Source organism: Papaver somniferum, unplaced genomic scaffold (assembly GCF_003573695.1).
Source record: "Papaver somniferum cultivar HN1 unplaced genomic scaffold, ASM357369v1 unplaced-scaffold_41, whole genome shotgun sequence".
Taxonomy (NCBI): domain Eukaryota; kingdom Viridiplantae; phylum Streptophyta; class Magnoliopsida; order Ranunculales; family Papaveraceae; genus Papaver; species Papaver somniferum.
In genome coordinates, this window is record NW_020646638.1 from 1,565,363 (window position 1) to 1,573,373 (window position 8,011).

General features: G+C 45.5%; 1 long non-coding RNA gene across 1 annotated transcript; it reads right to left on the minus strand.

Annotated features, from left to right (window-relative positions):
- Positions 1-7,413: 7,413 nt before the first annotated feature.
- On the minus strand, positions 7,414-7,804 carry LOC113342469. The gene is made up of 3 exons (XR_003356688.1): positions 7,726-7,804; positions 7,558-7,650; positions 7,414-7,440 (listed from the first exon to the last, which is right to left on the minus strand). It is a non-coding gene; the product is annotated as an uncharacterized LOC113342469 (long non-coding RNA).
- Between the last annotated feature and the right edge of the window lie 207 nt (positions 7,805-8,011).

The following is an 8,011-nucleotide window of genomic DNA, read 5'->3' on the forward strand; positions in this document are numbered from 1 at the left end:
TTCCAAGGATGCCGGAGGACCTCACCTTTTAGATTACGAAGGTAGTAAGAACCATTACCCGCAATGTCGTGGATCATAAACGGTCCTCCCCATGTAGGTGCTAACTTTCCCCATTTCTTTTCTTGCTGATATCGTGGGATTGTTCTCAACACATACTGTCCCTCTACAAAATTTCGTAGCTTTACCTTTTTGTTGTACTCCCTTGCTAGTCTTCGTTGATAATTTTCCATCTTTTGCAATGCTACTTCCCTTCTTCCCTCCAAGTCGTCCAACCTTTCTAACATCATATCTGTTGTTAGGTTTTTCTCCCAGGCTTCAGTCTTCGTGGTTGGCATGAGGATTTCTGTAGGTATGACTGCTTCAGCTCCATAAGTAAGAAGAAACGGGGATTCCCCGGTAGCGGACCTTCGTGTTGTCCTGTATGCCCACAAGACATTGTGCAGTTGTTCGCACCATCTTCCCTTATGCTCGTCTAATTTTTTTTTGATTATAAGGGCGAGGGTCTTGTTGGTAGCTTCCGCTTGTCCGTTGCTTTGAGGGTATAAGGGGGTGGACTTGTTCTTTCTTATTTTAAAGGTGTCGAAGAGCATGTCTATATTTTTTCCCTGTAATTGCTTGTCGTTATCAGACACAATTTCAGCAGGTATACCAAATCTGCAAATGATGTTCTGGAATATGAAAGTGAACACATCCGCGTCTCTGATCCTGGCCAAGGCCTTAGCCTCCACCCATTTACTGAAGTAGTCCGTGGATACTATCAAAAATCGTCTCTTCCTGGATCCTTCGATGAAAGGACCGACGATGTCTACTCCCCATTTTGCAAATGGCCACGGGCTATCGACAGAGTTTAACAATGTTGCCGGCGCGTGGATTTTTTTCGCGAAGCGCTGACATTCTTCGCATCGTCGGGACATCCTCGCAGCATCTTGTATCATTGTCGGCCAGTAATATCCTTGCGTTTTTGCCTTGTCAGCTAGTGATCTCATACCGCTATGATTCCCTGCGTCACCATAATGAATATCCGTTAGAATTCGATGCCCTTCTTTTCGGGATAAGCAGCGTAGTAATGGTCCGAGGAAAGATTTTCTATATAGGACCCCGTCCCGAAGATCGTATCTTCCCACTTTGGAGAGCGTCTTTCTAGCTTGCTTCCGATCCGCAGGTAGGCTTCCTTTGTCGAGGAATGCATGTATTGTCACCCTCCAGTCATCTTCATTGCTGAAATCTTCGTCTTGATTTGCTTTTGACAAGATTTCTTCATCAAAGTCGTTATGGATGTCTTCTCCTACTTGGTCTTCAATATATTCTTCCATCGTATCTTGATTGGTAGCGAAGGAGAATTGAGATGCAATCGAAGGCTCGTATACCCTTGCTATTTTAATACCTTCGGCATTTTTATCCCTCAACATGGATGATATGTATGCTAGGGCATCCGCATGCCTGAGGTCCCTTCTGCATAAGTGCCGGAACTTAATGTTCGGGATTTGTGAAGCCAATGTTTGGACCAATGCCATGTAAGCTGAAAGGGTGTCATCGTACACATTAGATTCGAGCGCGATTTGCCGTATGACCAGCTGCGAATCACTTGTCAGCCTTACATCGGTTACCCCCATCTCTATTATTATACGTAGGGCATGTATGACAGCTTCGTATTCAACAATGTTATTGGAATGCTCTTTGAATTCCAATCTAAGTGCCTGTATGATCCTTTCTCCAGTTGGGGTGATGATGACAATACCTATTCCTGCCCCTTCCTTATTTTTAGATCCGTCGACGAAGACTTCCCATTGTCTATGACTCGTAGGTTCGAGGATATCTATTGGATCCTTGATTGCTTCCTCGGCTTCTGGTATTCCCTTGATCTCTTCGTCGTTGTCTAGAGGGAGGTCTGCTAAGAAATCTGCCAGAACTTGGGACTTCTGAGAATGTTGAATTTCATGAATGATGTTGAATTGGTCCAGATGGGTGTTCCATTTGGCTATTCGGCCCACTTTTCCTGTGCTTTTGAGGACTGCTTCCAATGGTGCTCTGCATGGTACCCTGACGAAGTGAGTTAGGAAGTAGGTTCTCAGTTTTTGGGTAGCCCATACCAGTGCGAGGATGAGTTGTTCAATCTTAGTATAATTTCTTTCCGCGGGATTGAGTGTCTTGCTGACGTAATAGATAGGCTGTTCTATCTTTGTATTGGTTTTGACTAATACCGCGCTGACTGCGTCCTCCGTTGCTGCTATGTACAGTGCCAAAACTTCGTCAGGGTCAGGTTTCTGCAGGATAGGGATCGAAGCTAGATGTTCTTTGATCTTTTGGAATGCTTCCTCGCAATCGGCGGTCCATTCGAACCTGCTCCCTTTCTTAAGAATATTGAAGAAATGTTTGCACTTGTCCGAAGACCGTGCAATAAATCTGCCTAACGCTGCTATGGACCCATTGAGCTTCTGCACTTCCTTTAGATTCTTTGGTGACGGCATCTCTACTATGGCTTGAATCTTAGCTGGGTCTACCTCGATGCCCCTTTTCGTCACCAGATAACCGAGGAACTTCCCTGAGGTGACACCGAAAGTACATTTCTCCGGATTTACTTTCATGTGATGCTGTCTCATTGCATTGAAAATATTCCTCAGGTCCTGGTGGTGATTTTTACGCAGCTTGCTTTTGACGAGCATGTCGTCCACGTAGACTTCTAGGGTTCCTCCAATCCATGGCTTGAAGATAGCATCGACCATCCTTTGGTATGTTGCCCCTGCGTTTCGGAGCCCGAAAGGCATTCTGGTATAGCAATAAAGGCCATGTGGTGTATAGAATGCTGTGTGTTGCTGATCTTCTTCTGCCAGGGCTACTTGGTTGTAACCAGAGTATCCGTCCATAAACGACAGCTCCTCGTACCCTTCAACTGCTTCAACCAGTTGATCTATGCTCGGCAGGGGATAGCTGTCCTTTGGACACGCCTTGTTGAGATTGGTAAAGTCGATGCATATTCTAACCCCTCCATTTTTCTTAGGAACAATGACCATGTTGGATATCCAGGTAGGATACTTGACTTCCTTGATAAATCCTGCGTCTAGTAGCTTCTGAAGTTCTGTTTCTACCGCCTCATGATATTCTGGAGCCACTTTTCGTATTTTCTGCCTGAACGGGGGTGTGCCCTGTTTGATGCGTAGTTCATGTTGGATTACTTTTGGGTCGATCCCTGGCATATCTCCTAACTTCCAGGCGAACACATCCGCATATTCCTTAAGTAATTTGGTTAAGGAATGTTCTCTCCCTTCGCCCATGATGGTCCCGATTTTGACCCTCTTCGGGTCTTCTTCCGTTCATATGTTGATTTCCTTAGTGGGTTCCACGGGTGTGAACATAGGCCTTGGGTTTCCGAGGACTGGGGCGCTCTTTAATTGCTATTTGGCGTGTTTCTGCTCTTTGTTGATTGTTGAGGTACTTGTTTCCGAGCCTCGGACATTACCCTCTTTCGTCAAGCCTTTTCCTGTGGTTTCCTTAAGGAATAGTTCTACGGCTTTCTCTTACGTGGTTTCTTGATTTCTTACTCTTCGGATTTTTCGCTGTTCTTCTTGCTCGTTGTTGATATGATCCTGAGTGGCCTGGCATTCTCGTGTAGCGATTCGATCTCCCTTGATCTCCATAATTCCCTCAGGTGTTGGAAATCTGAGGTACTGGTGGTATGTTGCCGCAACTCCTTTGAGCTTGTGTACCCACTGTCGTCCAATAATGGCGTTGTAGGGGGAAGGGGTATCCACCACACTGAATCGGGTATCCAGTTTCATGGGCCCTGCGTTAACCTGTAACACAATGTCTCCCAAGGGCTTTGTGGCCGCTCCATTGAATCCGTAGATGGTGTGATAAGAGGTCATCAACTGTTCATCGTGGAGCTTCATCCGCTTGAATGCGTCATAGAATAGGACATTCACAGAGCTTCCCCCGTCTATGAGGATCTTTTTGAGGTTACATCCCGCTATTGGTAATGTCAGGACCAAGGGATCGTTATGGTCTTCCATATCTTCTTCGATATCCTCGGCATCGAAGATGACAGGTAATTCCATCCATTTTTCATGTTCGTCCACTGTTATCCCATCAACCTTATATAACTCGCAGCGATCTTCGAATTGCTTCCGTAACCTTTTTCCAATCTGTGCTGTGAGCGAGGGTCCTGTGGCTTCGGAACACGAGATGGTGTTGATTGTTCGGTTTTCTTCCGGAAGTTGGACTGGTTTGGTTCGTTTGGATCTGTCCTCGGTAACCTCCTTCCGTATGTAATGTTTGAGCTCTCCCGCATCAATTAATTTTTGGATCATTATTTTAAGGTTCTTGCATTTTTCGGTCTGGTGTCCGTTGAAACAGTGATACTCACAGTAATCTTTAGACTTCTCGGATCTTGGGGGCTGCTTTCCCTTAGACCATGGCCATTCTAAGTTTTCCCTCCCTTTGATCTCCCGCAGGATACGAGCATAGCTAGCGTTGAGTTTCGTGTAAACTTGGTCTTCGAATTTTCGGTCGCCTGTTCTTCGTTCATCCCTCCGTTCCTTTCTATCTTCGTGAGGTCTCTCATCTGAGGAACCCCTTTTGGCCCCTTTTGGCCCCTTTTGGCCCCATTGGTTTGTTCTGCTGAATTGGTGCGGTGAGACCTCTGCGGATATGCCCTCGGGTTTTCCCGTTGAATTTCTTCAAGTCGAGCGTGCTTCTCGATAATTATTCGGAGATCGCCTTCTGTCTTGGGCACGCTCCCGTGAATTTCAACAAATAGGGGACTCATTCGGTCCAAGCCCCACTTATAGCAATTGATGCTTACCACTGGGTCCACGCTTCCTATGGCTTGGCAGATCCTATGCCATCTGTTTGTGTATTCCCTCGTGGTTTCCTTGTAGCCGATTGCTAGTGAAAAAAGCTTATCCATCCCAGTGTTTACAGTCTTGTTGTACATGTATGTTCTTAAGAATTTCTCTGCCAGTTGGTCGTATGAGTGTATGGAGTTTGGTGGCAGATTATCAAACCATGATAACGCCGATCCCTTCAAACTTGACGGGAAGTATCTACAGAGTACGGCGTCGTTCTGTCCCCATCTCGCTAGGACGCGGTTGTAGTACCGAACATGTGCAGCAGGGTCGCTGGACCCATCATAGCATTCGAACGTCGGGACAGGGCATTTCAGGGGAATAGGGGTGTTGGCCAAGCGATGCGTCAGGGGCGTGGAGTTAGCTTCTCTCATAACCTCTTCTAACCTTCCCCCTCCTTGTTTATTTTTCAATTGCCTGATCTCTGCCATCATCTCATCTCGGAGTTCCTCCATTGCGCGTTGGTGTTCTAAATTCTTCAGATCATTTCCGTTTGATTCTCCATCGTCATAATCCGGGTCGGATACGCTATGTCTCCTTGTCGCGTCTTCATTAGTCGCTAGGACGACTCTGCAGTCTTGGTTTGGCTCTGGTGCTTTGGAGCTTGCTTCATCAAGTTGTTGGTTGGTCTTTGTGCTTAGAGCAATCCGCTCCTTTAAATCTTGATTTTCTCTGTCCAAAAGTGCTACAGCTTCTGCGTAAACCTGTTGGTTCCTTCTCAGTTCCTCGAGCTCAGCCATTAGTTGGTGTGATTGGTTGGACCCCTGATTGGGAGTCCCCGCACGTGCCGCTACAGCCGTGGCGCCGCCCTCCTCCATGGTCTGTACTAAAGGTGGCAGGGGTTCAACTTCTGTTGCTGGTGTTTCCAAATTGGAGTGAGCGCCCCTCTGCGGTGCCCGAGCCGCCGGTATGGTTTGATTCTGGTTATTTGTTAGCGGCATTCCAAAGGTTAGCAGATGCGCGGGTTGGAATGTTCTGGATTCATCCACCCTTTCCCTTGGTTGGTTAAGTTGACTCATGGCGAAGGTATTGCTAGCCTCCGCAGCCTTCGGGACTACCGCGGCTTCCCCGTATTTTATCGTTGCTGCTCTGAGAGCCGCCATTGCAACAGAATTAGCGTTCATGGGTGAAGTGATTTCAGTGGTATCCTGCCTTCGATTGGTCATTTTAGTTTTATCTCCTTTCTGCTTGATTCGGGTGATGATCGGGGTTGTCCGGGGTGTTTCTTTTGACAAAGCTTTGGATTTTCCTGCTTCCTGCGTCTTCTCCATCACGTGCCTTTTTGTTGACGAAATCTAGCGTAAACTCGCCTTCTTTACTCACAACACGTTCTCTCTGTATAAATTTATTCAAACAGAAACGGGAATATCCGCGTGAAGCGGGTTAGTTGTCGAAATACAATTTTTCAAAAGCGGGTTTATTAAAGGCGATCTTTAGTATAAAAAAAAAACTATGAAAATTGTAAATCCGACGGATTAGGACAATAACCCATGCTTGGAACACTAACTCTTATCGAAGGCAAAAGGTGGGTTTTTGAATATAATATTGTTGACGACTGATCTATACAGTCAGAGCTGATAAAATCGGAGCAATCGTATGCCAAATTAAAATGAAATCACAGGACAAGATAAATCTTTTACCGGGACGAAGTCCCTATTTCTAGCGCCAAATTGTGGACACACGAACTACGCGGGGTCCGAATGCCCACAATCAATTGTTAAAGTCTAAAGGGATTACGATGGTGATACCCTGATGTGGGTTCATTGGCTCAAAACCCACGGGTTTATCATGGCCTCCTCCAACTTCCCCGTGCGTAGCGATTATGCATGGGGTACAAATATAAAAGGAAAGCAACATATATAAGCAAATGCATGCGGAACTAAATGAATGTAAAGTGCTGAAATGTAAATAAGACCAAGGTTTACGTGGTTCAGCACTAAGGCCTACATCCACGGGGTTTGTTGTTCTACTATATTATTCACGGTTACACGAATAGTTGAATGACTTGGGGTTTACATATTTCTCTCCACTATGGGATTCCTTACCTTTGCTATTCTCTCTCTCTCTCTCCTGATGTTTTTTCCATCCCCTTCCCCCTTTGTGGAGATTGGGTATTTATAAGGTAGGAACGTGGGACCCATCTCTGAAGACCGTTGGAACCTTATCTTCTAGTGTCTTGTGTCCATCACGCAGAGGTCTGCGTTTCCCCCTCGATCCCGCGGAGGCGTCTTCGCTCGTTCCATAGGTCGGTCGACACGTGCACTGCTCAGAGTGTTTAATGCGGGTGGTTGAGGGGTCTGCTCGTGTCAGACAAGTGTCTTCTGCCCCTGTCAGTCCGTGTCAGCTGACTTTCTCTCCACCGTTGATCTTAGCTCCTCTTCTGGGGATGAGATAAAGCAACTCCTAGGGGTTTATTTGGTGCTTCGCGACGCATCGTGTTTTGATGTCTTGGCTTGCATGCTTTCCACGTACCTTTCTGTATACACGTGTCCGATAGTGAGATATATGTGTACACAATGCGCATACAAATGTAGTTTAAGACCGTACCGAACATGGTGCTATGCCCCTCAATATGGAACCCGAAACCTCCATCTGCGTTCTACACATATAATTGAACGTGCAACTTATTATATATTTTCTTAACATTTGAAATAGCCCCTATGCGATTGAACCATGGTGTGTATGCTAAATTTCCGTACAATATTAAACACCTCACCTGATGACAATACATATATCGGAGACTCTCTCTGATATGTTCTTGCGAAGTTAAAATTGTATTAAGAGTTTTCGTGATATACAGCGTGAAAACCTGCATTCAATAATCAACTTCCGCAAAACAAAACAAAAAAAACACAAAGGATAGTTGTTACTTGTTAGTGCTTACTAAGGGAGGCGTAAAAAACATTGGTCCCCCCATTTCTCCAGCCCAATGACCGTCTTGTGTCTGAATTGTAGAATAGAATCGAACCGCTTTCTTCAATGTGGTTGTAGCTGCTTCATAAGTTACTTCCTCTTCATCACTTATCTTCACAGGTGGTATATTTAGATCAAATTTACCTTTGTTTTCTTTCAATAGCTGCATAGAAAATATAATCAAAATAGTGTGTCAGTTGTGAACACGTAAATCACGTAGGCATCTATATGTTCACAAACAATATTCAAACTCTAGG